The 18,768-nt window shown below is 38.7% G+C and overlaps 1 protein-coding gene across 1 annotated transcript in view; it reads left to right on the top strand.

The window, feature by feature from the left end:
- Nucleotides 1-18,768, top strand: part of LOC104917814 (cingulin-like protein 1) — a 56,977-nt gene that overhangs the window by 13,696 nt on the left and 24,513 nt on the right. The window contains exons 2-3 of the mRNA XM_027277034.1: nt 7,610-7,723; nt 10,694-10,824. The gene's annotated coding sequence lies outside the window, so the exon portion shown is untranslated. The remainder of the gene's footprint in view (nt 1-7,609; nt 7,724-10,693; nt 10,825-18,768) is intronic.

Below are 18,768 nucleotides of genomic sequence, written 5' to 3'. Positions count from 1 at the left end.
CCTTTTTGTTTACTTAAGTTACATACTTATTTTTGCACTTTAACCTGAAACCTTGTTGTGGAGTTTTATTGTGGTTCATTCATCTTCAAGTACTTTTCAACTTAATAATCTCACCTCTACTTGAATAATATTGAGTCCACGGTACTTCAGCTTGAATGTTGTAGTACAGTTTGTAGTACATGGTGCTTCATTCCATAGCAAGATGTCACTATCAGCCAGAATCCACTTGTTGACCTGACCTGACCTTCACTTTACTTTACAAAATCTGAACTACACAAAGGTATTAAAATGTAATGTGCCACTTGTCTTGAAATTAGCCCATTCCTGCTCCCCACAGGATGAACCTCTTTTTATTTTAAGTCAAGTTCTACATGTTTAGCGCCATTACTTATAAGCCTCTAAGAAAAGCAAATTTTTCTGTTGTCAAGAAGCTCACATACTCCCACCCCACAATTTTTATCAATCATTAACAATGACTTTACTTCAATTAAAAGTTTAATTTTAGTGAAATAAAGGTCAGCAAACAATTCATTTCATTCATTCATTTTCATGGTCCAACAGTAAGTCATATTCATAACTTAGTTGTATTCAATATTTTGCCCCCTGCAGTGCCTCTATGTGTCCGTGAGAGGGGTCCACCCCCCTACTGTAAGAACCACTGCTAACAGTAGGTTGTTTGTTCTTCCCAACAGTTCAAATATTTTGGTGTAGTGAACGTTGCAACACCTGGCAGTGTTTTAGACTTTAGCAGATGCAGAGAGCTGCAGACATGCAGGCAGGCTTCACCCTCCTCGTATCTGCCTGCTTATCAAGGTGTGTCTGACTTGGCGCCTGCCGCAGTCGTCAGGCCCCACCCAGACACACCCTGGGTTGGAAATTAGGACTCATCCGACTCAGGTGGGGGATGACGGCTGAAACCCAACCTTAGGTTTAGTCATGATATATATTTTTCTTAGTGCTGACTTGACAGGACTTGATGATGAGGCTGTTTATATTGAGTTCTGTATTTCTGTATTAGGACAGTAATAGTCTGACTCACAGGAAGTATGCCTATTGTATAAGCTTTCCATTGGGCGACTGTGTCAGTCTGCATTCTCCTTCCCTCCCGCTACATGTCTGTTTCCATTTTCGGCCCTTGTTGCCATGAAACAACAACAACCTGAGCTAACATGCTGAAAATGAGAAGTTACCTTAATCTTAACCTGGTTGCTAACCACACAGACTTAAACACCTAGCTGCTGCTACCTCTTGTTTTTGCCAGGATTTAGCTCCTTTAAGGCCAGGCCTTGCATCCCTACATGCAAATCTTCACTTCTCCAGCACTATTTTCCAAGCACACCATTGTTAGCCTTGCCTAAGACGACTGTGACTGGTTTAAAGTAATACAAACAAGTCAGAGGGTTTATCTTCCTCTCTACCACACTGATGACTTTCTCCATAACAATAGTCTATTTGAGGATTTTCAGTCAGGATTTAGAGTGCATCATAGCACAGAGACCGCATTAGTCAAAGTTACAAATGACCTCCTAATGGCATCAGACAAAGGACTCATCTCTGTACTTGTCCTGTTAGATCTTAGTGCTGCATTTGACACCATTGACCATCAAATTCTTTTACAGAGACTGGAACATCGAATTGGCATCAAAGGAACCGCCCTAAGCTGGTTTAAATCGTACTTTTTAGATCGATCTCAGTTTGTTCACGTCAATGATGAATCCTCCATGCAGACCAAAGTTTGTCATGGAGTCCCACAAGGTTCTGTACTTGGACCACTTCTATTCAGTTTATATATGCTTCCTTTAGGGAACATCATTAGGAATCATTCTATCAATTTTCATTGTTATGCTGACGACACCCAATTATATTTATCGATCAAGCCTGATGCAACCAATCAATTAACTAAACTCCAAGCATGCCTTAAGGATATAAAAAGTTGGATGACCTACAATTTTTTGATGTTAAATTCAGACAAAACTGAAGTTCTTGTAATTGGACCCAAACACCTCAGAAACTCTCTTTCTAGAGACTTAGTTACTTTAGATGGGATCACCCTGGCCTCCAGCTCCACTGTAAAGAATCTTGGAGTTGTTTTTGATCAGGATTTGTCCTTTAACGTCCACATAAAACAAATTTCGAGGACTGCATTCTTCCACTTACGTAACATCGCTAAAATCAGACGCATTGTCTCTCAGGCGGATGCAGAAAAACTAGTCCACGCATTTGTTACTTCAAGGCTGGACTATTGTAACTCTTTGTTATCAGGCTGCTCCAATAAGTCTCTTAGAACTTTGCAGTTAATTCAGAATGCTGCTGCACGTGTTCTGACAGGAACCAAGATCAGAGATCACATCTCTCCCATTTTGGCTTCCTTGCATTGGCTACCTATTAAATCTAGAATAGAATTTAAAATTCTTCTCCTTACTTACAAAGCTCTTCATGGTCAGGCACCATCTTATCTAAAAGAGCTCATAATACCTTATTACCCCTCTAGAACACTGCGCTCTCAGGACGCTGGGTTCCTTGTGGTTCCTATAGTTTCCAAAAGTAGATTGGGAGCCAGAGCTTTCAGCTATCAGGCTCCTCTTCTGTGGAACAAACTACCTTTCTGGGTTCGGGAGGCAGACACGGTCAACACCTTTAAGAATAGACTTAAGACTTTCCTTTTTGATAAAGCCTATAGTTAGGGCTGGCTCAGGTCATCCCTTAGTTATGCTGCCATAGGATTACACTGCCGGGGGACCCCACCGAGGGTTATGCCAGCCAGGCACGGTATTGGTTGAAGATGCACACATCTCCCTTACCGAAAACTCTCTCTCTCTCTCTCTCTCTCTCTCTCTCTCTCTATCTCTATCTCTATCTCTCTCTCTCTCTCTCTCTCTCTCTCTCTCTCTCTCTCTCTCTCTATCTCTATCTCTCTATATCTTTCTCTCTCTCTCTTCTCTCTATATATATATATATATATATATATATCCATCTCTCTCTCTATATATCTCTCTATATTTCTCTATATCTCACTCTCTCTATATATATATATCTATATCTCTATATCTCTCCATATCTCTCCATATCTCTCCATCTGTGGACATGTCTCATTAATGCATGTTACTAACCAAACTTCCCCGGAGTTTCTGTGCTCTGTCGTCCAGCAGGTTCTCGTGGATCGTGGCTGCTGCTGTGATCCTGCATGACGCCCACTACATATATTATTACTGTCATTATTACTACCATATCTATTACTGTAATCATTTTTATCATTCATTATAATTCATTGTCATTTTATCAGTCATTGTACAATATGTTTGTGTTGATTTGTCCTGTACACGTGACATCCATTGCACGTCTGTCCGTCCTGGGAGAGGGATCCCTCCTCTGTGGCTCTTCCTGAGGTTTCTTCCACATTTTTTTCCCTGTTAAAAGGGTTTTTGTGGGCAAGTTTTTCCTCACTCGAACCGAGGGTCTAAGGACAGAGGGTGTCACTCCCTGTACAGATTGTAAAGCCCTCTGAGGCAAATGTACTTTGTGACTTTGGGCTATACAAATAAAATTGATTTGATTTGATTTGATTTGATGATGGGTTCAGGGCTAATAAGAGCAGAAGACGTTCTTTTAAAAAAACATAAGTGGACAATTAGTTGTTGATGATGCTGTATATCCATTTAATAAATTAATACATTTACATTTTACCAATACAGATAATAGATTTTGAGTTTGTGCTTTATACAAGTGGCATACAGTTTATAATGTACTGAGTTGTTTAAGCAGTTAAAATATGAAAGTAATGACTTTACTCATCATTAGTGGCATTAAACCTTAAACCAAACCTTTCTGAGTATCTGTCTGTATATTTAGTTCTTGTAAGAGTCTAGGTTTCTTCTTTCTCTTCATTTGTAGCTATGTTTTTCCTCTGACACACACACACACACACACACACACACACACACACACACACACACACACAGTGAGAGGTTGAGTAAACTGATCAATCAAGCACAGAAACCCTGACAAACTCTGGCCCGGATATTAACTAACAAACTCACAATCTCTCTCTGCTTCTTCATCCTGGTCGGTGGGGAGGTTGTAGTTAGGGTCATCTCTATGTACACAGAAGTGCAGCCCACCCACTAACACACACATAGACACACACACACAGACACACAAACCCCCTGTGGTCTGAGCTCAGTCAGGAAATTAGTTTTGAGTCAATCTGTCATGATGAACACTTCTCTCTCTCCTGCAGTGAGTATTTTAGAAACATTTTACGGCTCAGAGGCTTTTTAGTGCATCGGAACAGTCAGATAAAAGTTAGTTAGTTAAATACAGGTTCTAGTTGTTTATTTTCTTTTGAGGTATTTTACCATTTCTTTCTTGTCTTCTTTCTTGCCTCTGTGAGGGGAAATCTACCTATAGTTGGTATTTTTTTAAAGCTGTTTAATGGAGTTGCAACATTTAACAGTGTTGGTTTATTTAAACTCTGAGATACCTAGGTACATTTTAGACCTTTTAACATCAAAGTATTGATATGTTTAGTTAGTATTTTTCCAGCTATCTAAATGTAATCATTTGTTAGCTTAAGCCAGCCATTTGGATGCCTTGAGCATCACCTAAAAATGTTTTAAAACCTTAGTAGTTATAGAATTGGCTAGTGTTTGTCTTCTTTAAGCCTACACAAATGTAACTGCAGGTAGCCTTTTTCATACCCAAGTATAGAGAGATGAAGTCAGGAGATCATGTCCAGGCTGGCCTATGCTCCATCAGCTTCTTTCAGCTCTTCTTTCATTGGTCTTTCTGAAATAATGGCGCATGTTCTATGTTTTAAGACACATTGCTATACACTACTGCACATAGTATTAGAAATTAAACATTTGTGATTTTACAAGATTAAACAAAATTTACTTTGCATGTGCAGAAAAAAAAACTACATCTCCCATGAAAGTAGGCTAGGAGTGCAGGATCATAACTTTGTTTTGTTTATATTAATGAACTAAGCTAAGCTATCTGCTGAAGTCATTTTTGTCATCTCTGCTGTCTGAAAGCCTTTCCTGCCTTCACTCCTCTGTCTTTACAGTCAGACTTGTCAAAGCTAACTGTAGCCACCCTTGACTCATGTTTTTTCTGTTGCGTGGTGGCATTTAGCCTGCAAAAGTCTTATGGGAAATGGTGTTCTTTAAAGGATGCTTGTCAAAATTCAAATAGTGGAATCGGTGATACAGACATTAACAGCTTTTGAACTGTTGCAGTCATTTTTAATTTCATCTCAAATCGCAGACAAGGTCATGTTACTGTTGTGTTATGTTAGGTAGGTTGTGTTATTCTGACAGTGCAACCATGTCTTCTTCAAATTATGTTCATACATTACCGATTTGTTGGTGGGAAGTGTAATTAGGAAAACAAATCAGCACTGTATAAACATAATGAAAGACGGCAGGGTTGGATGGTAACTAGGAGAGAATGACAGCATCCCACATTCGTCATTTACACAAGCATGGTAGACTTCATAATGACATTGTTAAAAATATATATTTTTTATGTCCTATGAATGTCACATGCGACTTAAATACTTTACATTGAGATGTTTTTTTAAATCTTTTTAGCAGCTAGATATTCCTCTTTGCTCCCTCAGGCTCCTGTCGATGCATATCATGTTTCTCAGAGGGATTAAAACACAATGGACTTGTTTTGATTGCATTTAATCAGACAACACAGACTCACTGTGTCATGAGCACACAGCCCACTCATGTTGTGAATGCATCCACTCATTTGGAGAGTAAGGGAATTAATTGCCTGCTGTCCATCTGTAGTTTTTGTATATGTATGAAGATTGATTTGCTCCTTTTAAGATAAAAACATACATAAGAGCCACGCGGGTTAGCTGCTTCAGCGCAAGTCTTACAATGGCTCTCTGTGGCAGGTTTCAAACAATGGTGGGTGGGAAGCTTCCAGCAGCTGAGAGTCTGTTCAGTAGGCAGACAATTTATAAACCTCATCTTCAAAACAATATTGAACATTTCTGATGTTATACTGAGAGCACTTTTTGACATTGAAATCAACTTAAAAATATCAAAGATGTTCTCCTTTTTTTTTACTTTACAAGAGCAAATGTTTGTTTGTCTTTCTTACTTTTCTTACCTTTCGCACTCTTTTGCACAAAGTCTGAGAGTTTGTGTTGCTGCTATATTTGCTGGCACTTGTTCTTCCGAACAATGACACAGAACGATGTAATCCATCACTCTGAACAACGGGTTAACGTTTGCATGTGACCCCCAGACTTTCTGTCACTCAGCTGACTCGTTGACAGGCAGAAATATTCTCCTCCAGGACGCTCGAACGAACACGTCACCTGACAAACTGCACTACCTGCTGACTGGGACAACTTTCATCTCAAGCTAAATGTTTTTTTTTTTGGTGTCTGACTATGTCGGCTCGTCATTACTAGTAATAAACAACGATAAAATGTTATCTGGTGCACAGTTTCACAGATTTACATAAAATGTTTATTTATTCTTATCGTTCAGTTCTGAAATAATTAGGTGATTCATCCATTACTCAACAGTAAATGTGTCTGCCAATATTTCTATAGCTGATGAATCATCTCAGTTGTTTACAGAGGTTTGTTGTGTCATGTGATATCATCAGATAACCCTCATGGTGATGTGGTTAACAGATAGTGTGTGTTGAGTTTCAGAGACACTTATAAAAGATGCTATTGAGTTGCATTACAGGAAATGTAAAACTCTAATCTATACTAGGGGTAAAAGTCAGTCTCAGCCTCTGTGTTTCGATTTTGACCGTTCTGTTTCTAATTTTTATTTTGTGAATCCCACAACTTAATAAAAGTGCAGATTAGATTAATGTGAAAACGTCCTTCCAGCTCTCCAGATGTTGGATTTGAGGCTTTTCTCTGTTTTTATTTTAAGATTAAATTAAGTGAAAAACATATTTCAAATTTGCTCTATTTTTTAAGTATTTACGTCAAATTGAATCTTTTGGTAAAACAATAGAAATGCAATTTATGCCAAACAGACACTACAGCAGATTCAACACAGAGACATTTTTACAGTGTAAAAAAAAGCTGTATGTTAAGTCAGTTCTATTTATAGTTTTTCAGTTTTATTTACTTTGGGAAAATTCAGTTTTATTCAGACAAAACTTTAGTCCACTCAGGTGTTTGCATATCTCAGTTGTGTGCTGGTATTTGGGCCATGCTCTCATGAGGACAGGATTCATGACATCTCAGCATTTCTCTCCCATCATTCTTGTTTCTCTCCATTTCACACCAATGAAAATGTTTGTCAAAGAATCGGAGGAACACCTGTGTTGGGTGTTGTCTTAATTCTAGTTGACAAAGGCATCTAGACACTCCGGTAAAAGAATTCGCAGAATGTCCTTCAGATGAAAGACATTCGACGACCAAAGTGCACATTTAGAACAGAGGCAGAGTGTACAGTATATTTAAAAAAATATATGTTGTCACTCCCTCTGCAGCCAAAAGGATTACACTCCCTGCAGTGTTTTCATTACTGCCAAAGCTGCCGGTTGCGAAACAGATCTCAGGAGTCATGAAAGTTGATAAAATGATAAAAACAGTGTGTCTGTCTCTCTTTCTTTAAAGCCTCCCGAGTTCCAGAGAACCAAAGAGGACTTCACTGCTTCTTTGGGAAAACTACGACAGCTGATAGAAGCCAAAGTTCACATCCTACAATCCCCCATCACTGAGGAGCAACAGGTAAATGACATGAACCATTTTATTATTAAAATGTATGATTATTGTTGTGATGAAGTAAATAAAGAATACATCTCTTTCATTCCTTCAGATTGAACTGAAGCTGTAGGTGAAGATGTGTTTTATTTAGCTGGAATCTGAAACACAAAGCCTGCAGTAAAAACATTTAGAGTATTTAAGTGTCATTTTGTCTTTGCTGACATCGACACTCGGTTGTGTGTTTTTGATGCTTGAAATCTTTGCTAGAGGGTACAGGCCTAATTGCCTAACACTGCCTTAACTGCATTCCTCCTTAACAGTTTGTTTGTTTTCATTCACCCTCACTTCATGAGATTCGCTTGATTTCTCTTTCATTTTTTTCTCTGGGAATTTGTCCCTTTCTGTTTTAACGGCCCATCGTTGTCCTTTCCCTTTCCCTTCTTATTACTTTTTCCTGAAGTCATGTATAGATATCATGTGTCATCATTGCAAATACAAAAAATGTTTGATGTGTTTGATGTCAAAGTTTGTGAAATTGGTTTGATGGCCAGAAAAGCTCAAAGTTAGCAGTCCGACCGGTATATTTGCAGTCTTAAAATTGCAATGATTAATCCAAATTTGTGAGATCTTTTACCTTTAGATTAAACTGGAGGAAAGCTTGTTCATTTCACCAATCCTGACTTTTTTTGAGTCATTTTTCGAAGTTGAACAAGAAGTTGAACGTGCAAAACCTTTGTCCCCCCTTTGTCTTCTCAAGCAGCACTTATTCCCCAAAGTTTGTACGACTCTGACCTAAAGCTACCCATTTGGTTCATGAAACATCTCTGGAAATGACCTGAGAGAACAGGCTCAAGGGATATAGCTAGCTGACTGCATCGGCTAGTTGGTACCAACAAGAACACCTGCAGACAGGGAAATCCTGACATTAGATTTAGATTAAATTACCACAGCAGATATGAGTTCATTGCAGTTATATCGGTTTCAGATTGTGACGGCTGATGAATGACAGAAAGAAATGAAGGTGCAGAGGTCAGAGATACATTTCAAACCTAAAACAGTGTTTGTCCACCAGTGAAAAGATGACTTTTGGTGCAGAGATGTTCTCCTTGAATGTTTTTGCCGATACCATTCATGTCTGAAAACACAAGTATCATTTAGCCCCTTGTGAGGTTCAGTGTGGACAGTGAGGACTAAAGATGATATTTATAAGAGAATAATCAGATTTGGCTGTAAACATACCGGCAGTTTGTTTCACAAACTGAGTCACATGCAGACAGACAGGCATACGAATGGTAGATGAGGGTGATGGTAATGTTGTGCCAGAATGACTCAGTCGGTCTGTTGTCTTTCAGCCCACAGCCGCTCACTGAAGGACTCAGTCCAGACGAGTTCAGACTTAGAACCTGATTAGACGTCACCCTCTCTTTCTGTTTCAACTTTATGTCCCCTCGCCGTGTCCTCAAGTGACTCTTTGGGTTTTTCTTCTCGTCTGTCTGTCTCAATTCACCTCTTCTTGTCTGTGTGAACAGTCTGTCTTCCCGGACTCTCTCCTCCTTCAGCTGGTGATTCATCACTCTTTTTCTGTTTTATTCAACATGTTGCTATGTCTGACAAATGGAGACAGCAGGATACTGAGCGCTGACGTGTGATATGGGTACAGTCTCATATCAGATACCCTCCAGACTAAATATTATATGATGACTTATGGAGCATTTGTCTGCTGTCTTTTTATTGAACTTTTATTTCTCTCTGAGAGATATATGGCCTCCCTTTTACCTGCAAACAAAGGGAGGATTCTTTCTTTGGGTGTGTCGTTCCGAGACAGAACTTTAACTTTAAATGCAGCCTAAGGAAAGGCACTGCCTTATATCCGGAATATATCCAGAAATGAAAGTGGTCAGTGTGCAACAACTTTATTAGATTTGCTCCCTGGATTTGGCCAATGCTGGTTTCATGACTTCTTCTCTCTGTGTGTCCTGTCCAGTGAAATGATGGATTCCCCTCCTTTAGATTAGCAGAGGTGCACCTAATAAAATGTTACCCGAGTGCTCATTATACTCCAACAAGATTAAGAATCTACAGCAGGGGTGGCAAACTCATTTCAGTTTGAGGGCCACCCAATTTGATCTCAGGTAGGCCAGACCAGTAAAACCATTGCATAGTAACTTCTAACTAATTTTAGTTTTATTGTGAAAACATTCACAGTTATATATCCAGGACTGTCCTGGTTGCAAGCTGTATGTCCAGAGTCTAGACCGCTGTCTTTATATGAAATGTTCCAGGTTTCACTGCAATTATATTTATTCATATAATAATATAATTGTTTTCGTGGACATTCATCATGTCCTACTCATTATTACCTAATTACGCTTCTGAAATCAGCAGTAATTATTTAGTCATGTCAATGCGTGTCAATCAGTCGATGTGGGGTTGTTGCGAGCCCTGTAGTCACAGTTTGCGGTTCTTAACAGTTATCTGTCGTGCTGAAGAGGAAGTTTGACTTTCTAAAGAGCTCCAGTAGGCTTACTCCTTCTTTCATAACGTATGCGGCAACAAAAGTGAAAGGTGAAAGGTGCACTCAGTAGGTGTGCTGCAATAATAGCCCTCACTCTGATGAAAACACCTGTGATGCAGACATACGTACATACATGTGAGTAATATTTGCAAATTGCCTGCTCACTAACATAGCACTGGTCGAGCCAGAAAAGTTTTGTTGCATCCCTTTCCAAAAAAAAAAAGCCTAGTGTGTGCCTAGTCAGTGTGAGACATGAACATACTGTTTACGTGCTATGTGTGTCTTTAGGAAAGACACCGACACTCGTGGTAACATGCCAACTTACTGTGATCAACAGCAGACAAAAGTACTGGGCAGCTTTTAACAGACTGAAATCATGTTTTCATTAATCATGGATCATGGTCAGCAGACCTCCAACATGGCTGCTAGAGGGCTTGTTAGAAAGCTCCACTAACCTCGCTGTCTCCTCTTGTGGTCAGGGTTTGGTGTCTGAGGACAACGCAGGAAGAGGAGGATTGTGGAGGTTTGCCTTACTGAGCGAGGAGCTGACCTTTCACCTCCAGCAGCTGCAGAGGCAGACAGAGCAGGAGCTCTGCAACATACAAACACAGTGAGTCAGTGATGTGTTATGTGCTCGGGACAAGGAAGCTACTGTGTGCTGTGTGTGAGAGCACACAGAGCCTTCATGTCTTTGTATCAGTGTACGCTCTCCTCACAGGGACACCTCGGCAGGGTGGAGGTTTACTGATGACTGATTAGTTTCTTGCTCATAACTCAACACCGATGCACATTGCTAGTATTATCTATAATCATATCAATTATAATTTTCTAATAATATTAAACACTCTCTTAAAACATGAGTTAGCAATCCTGTTACTACTCCCCAAACTGAAAAATATGATCATATATGATCCTAAGAAACTCTGATACGCTGACAGCAGCATGCATGTTTCAGATCATGTGAAGTCGCTTGTAACTCTCATTTGATTCTTACTCAATTATGAATATCAATTCTATAGGCAAGAAATGCAGTCAGAGTAATATTAACATAATATACTAATCACTGTTTCTCAAGTTTGTAGTCTCTCTTTTTCATCCTGGCACTCCTCATTGTATCGTACAGTATTCTCTATATCCCTAAAAATCGAAATAAACAAATGTTGCATGTTGATATAATCCGTTTTCCTCAATACTGGACTCTCCTCGGTGTAAATAAGGACCATGTTCTGTAGTGTCTGAACATGTGAGTAGGAGGCAGCTCCGTGTTAGTTTGTGGGGTTTTGTCACAGAGCTGAAACACAAATGTGGGAGTTTCACTGTATCTCATAACACCAGCAGGTTCTGCTCGGCTGGAGAAAACAACAGGATCCTGCCTGCTTCTGTGTGTGTGTGGCTGAGAGTCAGAGAATGAATACGAAAATGAATTGGTCTTTCATGCATTTGTTGCCTTGTGTTTACTCTTGGTTATCTACCTTTATGAGGACCAAATTAGACTTTGGAATCAGATTGTTGCATGTACACGAGTGAATGTTGCTCCCCAGTGTTCATTTTGTCACCCATTTTTCAATTTAGTCTTAGTCTTGTGTCAAAGTTCATTCTTAGTCACTTTTAGTCTTTCACAAATCATTTTTGTTAGTCATATTTTAGTCGACTAAAATTTTAGTCTAGTTTTAGTCAAACGTGAACACAGGGTATTTTAGTCCAGTTTTAGTCAAAACATTTTAGTCTTTTTCTATTTATTTCAGGAATTATTATTTTTTTGTTTATTAATTCCAGTTCACTTGTGTTCCACAGCTAACATATTGATTAATTGTCTTGATTGAATTGAATTGAATGAATTCATCTTCAGTGCAACTTTGCTAAGTGTCTTGTCTGTTGTTTCAATACACATTTAATATGCATTTGATTTCATTTTTTAATCTACTAATAGCTGGTACATCCTATTATGACATGTTCTGTCATCTTCTACATGCAATTGTTAAATTTCAATATAAATAAATTGATTTTATGCTAGTTGCATTTACTAACATGTTAAAATTAAGATGAATTCATCAAATTCATCCCCATCAAATGGGGAGGCTAGACTCATTCTTGACTGTTATGCCATATGCACACATTTTAATAACGTTGGGCTGCAAACGGGTTCGGGCTCTACAAAGCTGTCAATCAAAACGGGCTGGGCTGGGCTCGGGTCGAATTCTATTGGGCCTGACTTCTAAGGCCCGTTTCATGCTCTAGATTGCGCTGTCCGTACACCGTGTTTCTCCTGCATGCTGTTCGTTTTCAAGCCACAGGTGCGAGAGCAGCAAGAGGATCTCAAACGTGTGGCCCTGACGTTGCTACAGTAAAAGAAGTGCTGGCACAAACACATGACAGCAGGACTGGATGTTGTTTTTTTCTTATATAGTAGCCGAAAACGAGGACGTTTTTGTTCTTGCATGACATTTTCGTCTCGTTTTTATTCGTCAACAAAAACACACACTGGCACATTTTTCGTCAGTGTTTTTAGAACATGTATCGTCTCGTCATCGTCTCGTCTTCGTCAAGGGAAAAAGGCTCGTTGACAAACATATTTCGTCTCGTCTCGTCTGACGAAGTTAACACGGTTGCTACCTAATCTATTTTTTATCTTAATAATCTTATATATTGTGTCTCGCATGAAAAAATCATATGGAACTGAGCACTGATATTATAGCACTTAACAGTGTGTCACCTTCTCTTAGTTGATCTGTAATCTCTATGTAAAGTAATGCAGACTGTCACTATACATCACTTCTTCGCGATAAGCGGAGACATTCATACATCGCTATTGTTTCAGCATTATTACAATGCGTTACAGGCCATCATGCTAAACTTGTTTCACGTGTGTACATTGATGCTACTGCAGTATCACAGCTCACTGCACTCTTTTTTAATTGGTTTGAAGATGTGACACCAGTCTTTGTTTTCTGAGCAATTCTGCTTCATCTGTTTTTAAATGTTTAAAAAAGACCAATATGGGGTGTTGTTTAGCTCAGTTGGTAGAGCAGCCGCCCCATGTGCGAAGGCTCAGTCCTCACTGCGTTTAAATCTGACCGGTGGCTCTATATATATATATATATATATATATATATATATACCAATATAACCCTACTGACAAAAAGCACAGAAACTGTGTAAATCTAGTTTTCGAAAGACTGTACAGAGCGAAACTTTGGTAATGTTAGCTCATGCTAATTAACGTGAATGTGGTTTCTAAAAAAAACAAAAGATCTAATATAAATTTAAATCCAGTGTGTGTTAACCAAGCAGCGTCTGAATCCCCATTACCTCACACACCTAAAGTAAAGGATACAACAGATTTTTCTTACTGTAAAAACGATAGCCATGTGTGAAAATAAGCAGTGTTTAAACTTTACTCAAGCTCTCGCGTTATGCCCGTTCAGTCCCTACTAACTGTATAACTGAGGGTGAATTTTTATAGAGCTCACCTGTTCAAATGATATTAAAGCTTAAAGTGAAGAAACCCAACACACACAGCAACTGTTCTGACAGACTAATTAGTTTGAACTGTCCCTCGGCTTTAAAGGTTTACCACTGCTTCCACTTTAAATTACATTAAATGTGGAGCACATGCAGGAAGAATGGTAGTATCCGCATGAGCTCTACACATGAACATTTGCTCATCACAGCAGATGAGCGGAACGGAACAGAAAACTGTATTTAACGTTCGCTTACAGCTCACAGATGCTACGGCCATCTTTTTTTTCCCCCCGTCAGGCTGGTGAAAGAGTAAAAGTATCTAAAAAGTTAGTCACTGTTTGAAGTTCTTTTCTAATTTTAACTGAGAAAGTGAGACTTCCTTTTCAGATTCTGTTACCACTTGTGCTGCGTTGACAGTAAACGTTCAGATGGGAGTAGGTGGCTGCCGCCTCACCCTGTTCGCTCGTACTCTCTGTACTCCTGCCATGACGAGCAGTTTGGCAGAACAACACTTCAACTGGTCTCACTTCTGTCAGACAAGACAAGCTAAAACACATCTCAGGATTCAAGGTGTGCCAACAGAGACACACACACTCACGCACACGCACACATTATTCCGAGGATAGTCCAGGAAATCTCATTTCTTCTGTAACGCTGGTTCTCATTGCCGAGATTCACAACTCGGATCAAAGGCTTAAGAGTTGGAGAGTTCTTTCTTTCCTGATAGAAACTCTTACATGTCTCCATCATGTTGCCCTGCCCCCTTCTCATATCCACTTACTGGAAGAAGAAGACGTCACCCTGCTTGCATTTTACAGGGTTTTTCCTCCGCATTAAGGGAGGCTTATGTGGCAATGTCAGCGCTGAGGCAGGGTTGGATTCTTATGTAGAAAAAGAGGATAGAGCTGCCGCTCTGGAGCTGAGATAAGGCCATTCTTTATTTTTTTTTGGGAGGGGGGGGTCCCCTAAGTGGACGTTAACAAGCTGCAGGAATAAAGCAGCTTTCATGCAAAGAGTTTATTTAAAACTCTGCTTTAGTTAGGTTTCTTTGTCGAGGTGATAATGAGTCCTTTTGAATAGTTTCCATCCTCTGACAAGAAAAGCGTGCTGTTAGAAGTGAGAGCAAGTGTTAACCTTCACAGCTTGACGGCAAAGCTAAAGCAGTCTTTAATGGTGTTTGGTAGCAAAGTTTTCACCAGCAAACACCAAGCGGGGTGCACAAAGAGCCTTTATGTGAGCGTTGCCAAAGCTGCTACTGTAACTAAACAGACTTCATTAGAACGTGAACGCATAGTCGGTAGGTATGTCTGGGATCTGGGACCGTGTTTGTCGTGATTGACTGCTGTCTCGACGCATCACACCTACCTGTGCTGTTTTTTATTTGCTCATCATACCTTAGCTTCACCTGATCTGGGCTAACATTTGTTTTCCGGCTCCAGTCCAGCTTAATGTGTGGCATTCAGATAAAATGAAAGAAGATGAAGGAGACCTGTTCCCTCTTTCAGTCAACAAGCTTCTTGTGAGTCTCCAGACTTGTTTCTTTGAACTGAAAACAAGCTGTCCATGTACAGGAATGACACGCAATCATTTAGTGTGTTTTGATGTTCATCTTCCTGCTTTCTGAGGAACTATTTAATAAACATACTTTCATTATAATTATTTTTTATTAGCACAACCTGCCCTGTTGAAGTGCCTTTGACTTTTGACCTTCCAGTCTGTGAAGTATAAAGATATATTGTGAAAAGTAAACTAACTATTATTTTTTAAATGTACAAATTAGTTAGAGATAATTAGAGTTAGAGACAAGACATTTTAAAGCATCAATCCACATTAAAAAACAGCCTCTATTAATATCTATCCATTTAGTTTTGGTAAAGTGTTGAGAAATCTGGTGAAACATGAAGAATGATAGTTTTATAGATTTTATTCAAATGTTCAGTGTGTTATCCGGAGTAACTGTTCCTTGTTTATTAATCTGCCTTTACTTAATTAATAGTTCTTGTGTTATTGATAGAATTGTAGAAAATATGTGTCTGTTTTCTGAGGAGCACGCAGATGTGAGAACAGTAGAACCAAAACTAAAACAGATGCTTTATTTACGTAGATTTTGATAAATTCTGATGTTCCCACACAGAAGTTTAATGACATATCTCAAAGCAAACCTGAAGTCCTGCTCCATTTGAAAACAACAAGACTTCCTTTATTATCTGCAACAGTGCATGAGTGAAAGGAAGCTCTCACACACACAGCGGTGCAAACCAACCCAGCAGCACGCAGTTTTGGAAAAAGAAGCCTGATTGTGATGGATCATGTGTTGTTTGGTGGTATTTTCCCATAGATAGACAGAACAAGTCTTTACTCTGGTTATGCAAGGAGACTTCAGCTTGTTGCCAAGACTAACAGGCAGACTGGCAGTTTGTAGAACAGCCAGCCGAACTCTGTCAACCCTCCCCTCGTCTTTTTCTCCCTCTTCTCTAAAGGATAATCTGTTCACTCCTCTTCAGAACTTTAAATTCCTCTGATATCGAGCACGAAATCGACCAACGAAGTGGAAAAGCTCAAAAGCTTTACTGATTTATCCTCTTAAATATTTAGGCCCTTTTTATCCAGAGACCAAAACATCTCAATTTCAGGCAGCACAAAGGTCAGAGGTCACATTGACCTGAAAACTGAGGAGGAAGAGAGGAGGAGGAGGAGGAAACATGTACAGGAAATAAGTAATGTTGTCTTTTTCCTGAATAACCTGCTACCGAGGTGTCTCTGAGCAATGCACTCAAGAAGTTAAAGTCATTTGAGCACCAATGTTCACTTTAGAAACTTAGTGCATTTTAACATAGCTTTCAACCACATCTCATGGTCTTCATCAGTGAGTTCAGACTCAGTTGCCATCACATGAGTCGCATTATGAGAGACATTAAATATGTCCTATTGAAACTGAGTGAGGTTTTTCTTTTCTTGTGTAATATGCTTTCAAAATCGAGAAGATCGACTTTATTGATCCTGCACTGGGGAAATTTACTTGTTACAGCAGCTCTACACTGCAAAAAATGTCTGTGAATTTTACAGTGAAAAACTGCCAAATCGTGATAGTAAAAGACTGTAAAAGATATGAAATATGACTGTTTTATTGTATACATTAAAACACAGTCATATTCCAAAACCTTTATTTAAACAGCATTTTAAGGGGATTTATACAGAATAAAGTATTTTATATTAGAGTCTGTTAAGTGTACAGTAAAACACTGTAATATTCGATTTCATGGTCTTTTACTGTCATGGTTTGGTGTTTTTTCACTGTAAAATCTACAGAAATTTTAAAATATGGAATAAAACCTCAACCTTAAACGTGAAGTCAACAGTACTAATATCCTTTTACTGTAATAACAAAAGAGGTAATACCGTATTCACTACGGTAAAATTCTGGCAACCACAGCTTTCTTTCTCTCTACTATTTCTTTGTTTGTGTTTGTTCATTTATTTCTTCTTTCACATTCTTTATATTTTCTTTCTCTTTCTCGTTTCATTTTCAGACCTGTTTTTTTTTTATCTTTTCTCGTTTAAATTTTTGTTTCACTTTTTTTATTCCCTGCCTTTCACTTTCTTTCTGCCTCTTCGATTTCTTCATTTATCTCCCCGTCTTTCAGGGTTGTGTATTCGAACAAAGCTAAACATGGTTTCTCCCTTCTCCCCGAGCCATTCTTCATCATATCTGTCTCTCCTCCTCTCACCCTGTCAAAACATTTGTACATTCCTCTCATCCTTTTTTTCCTCCTTTCACGTGTTCTTGTTTCAAGATGTTTGTCTTATTATCCTCCCTTTCCCCTCAGCTGTTTGTCATTTTCCTTTCTGCTCTTTCTCATCCCTTCTACTGATTTTTTCTAAATATCTTTACATCACTCCTCTTCACCTCATTTTATATTTCTTTGTTTTTCAGAAGAGCTTTTTATTCTTAATTCTGTAGCTGAGTATTTTCACCAATCGTTTCAGGAGTGAAACTACACGTTTTTACTTTATTGCCAATACGTAAAGAATTTTAACACAAACAATATGAAGCAGAAGATTCATTAACATGTGTGTTCATTTACATACAGGTCTGTAGCATCACCTCTGTCCATGATAGGAACACTTTATGAAGTACTATTCATTAAAATGGATCCTTTCTGCTATAAATACACACGGCAGATTCATCCTGTGTAACCTCGACACGGTGAAAATTACATATGTGACAGGCTGCAAGTGGTGAGATACATTAATGTAAATAAATAAATAAATAAATAAAAAACACCCACACATTTTTCACCTGCAATTATGGAGTGAAATGTGTTTGTCACATACATTCAAGCAATTATGGAGCCCTATTCACGCTTTTCTGTACGTAAGCACCTAATCAGAATACACTGACAGCTGGCAGAGTGTGAGTGTGTGTGTGTGTGTGTGTGTGTGTGAGTGTGTAAATTTTAAATTGTCAGCAACACACACACACACACACACACACACACACACAGATATTCATTGGTAATTACTGTCTTTTTACACCGATGGATGATGTTCTTCATCACTCATCACACACACACACACACACATACACACACCCACACAGTGTTTTAATGAAGTCACTTGATTGGCTAAGATCATTTTGATTGACAGGTGACACTGTAGTTCATTTGCATGAAGCTTCAAAGTCTTGAAATCTCCTTGAGAGTCCTCTCAAGATGTTATTTTCTTCTAAACATTCAGCTGAAGGATCACGCCACAAACAAGTTACAACCATCCAGTCGAACCTGGAATCTTCAGTCATGTTATTTATTATACAGGTAATTGAAAACAGACGCAACAGCCCTAAAATGCACTAAAACAAAAACATTTTTCTGAGAATTTTCCCTTGAGGAAATTGGCTAAATTTCTGCAAATCTTATTCTTTTTATTTCTTATTAAAACCTCCTGTAGAAAAAAGATGTATTAAGATGCTTCAGGCAGCTATAACTTTTATTTTGAAGAGAAATAATGAAGAACAAAGGTTCATAATAGCTCTTTCAATAAGGCTGAGATCAAATGCTATTATACTGTGACAGAACATTATGTTATGTGTCAT

The sequence above is a fragment of the Larimichthys crocea genome, unplaced genomic scaffold (genome assembly GCF_000972845.2).
Source record: "Larimichthys crocea isolate SSNF unplaced genomic scaffold, L_crocea_2.0 scaffold82, whole genome shotgun sequence".
Taxonomy (NCBI): Eukaryota; Metazoa; Chordata; class Actinopteri; family Sciaenidae; genus Larimichthys; species Larimichthys crocea.
This window is presented reverse-complemented; position numbering and strand designations above follow the sequence as displayed.